At 38.5% G+C, this 397-nt stretch overlaps 1 long non-coding RNA gene across 1 annotated transcript; it reads right to left on the bottom strand.

Annotated features, from left to right (window-relative positions):
• Position 1: 1 nt before the first annotated feature.
• LOC107734732 (uncharacterized) lies at positions 2–396 on the bottom strand. Its single transcript, XR_001639146.1, has 3 exons — positions 362–396; positions 126–256; positions 2–39 (listed from the first exon to the last, which is right to left on the bottom strand). It is a non-coding gene; the product is annotated as an uncharacterized LOC107734732 (long non-coding RNA).
• Between the last annotated feature and the right edge of the window lies 1 nt (position 397).

Genomic DNA, 397 nt, shown 5'->3' on the forward strand with positions numbered 1-397 from the left:
AAACAGTAAGGCAAAGGACTTGCACCCAAAATGAGAGACCTGCACGAAAGAGACAGAGATCGAGGATGTAGGTCATAAAAACAGACCCCAGTGTTTATAAAGCTTCTGAATAGGTTCATTCTCACCTGGTCTAACTTCCTTTTAAGTGCCGACACTTCCTTCTGATTTGAGAATGTAATGTCCAGGCCAGGGGAAATGGCATAAATGAACTCAACCCCATACTCTTTAGCTGCACTTATTAAAGTTGTGAGTTGCTCTTTAAAAGAAAAAGAGAGAGGACATTAGACTCATAAACTTCAGCCAAATAAAGCATAACGACTGGTACCTTTTTAAAGAGCATGAAAATATATATATATATCACCTGCTTCCTCAACAGAATACATTTCTCTCCAAAACA

Source organism: Sinocyclocheilus rhinocerous, unplaced genomic scaffold (genome assembly GCF_001515625.1).
Source record: "Sinocyclocheilus rhinocerous isolate Xijiao unplaced genomic scaffold, SAMN03320098_v1.1 C35174560, whole genome shotgun sequence".
NCBI lineage: Eukaryota > Metazoa > Chordata > Actinopteri > Cypriniformes > Cyprinidae > Sinocyclocheilus > Sinocyclocheilus rhinocerous.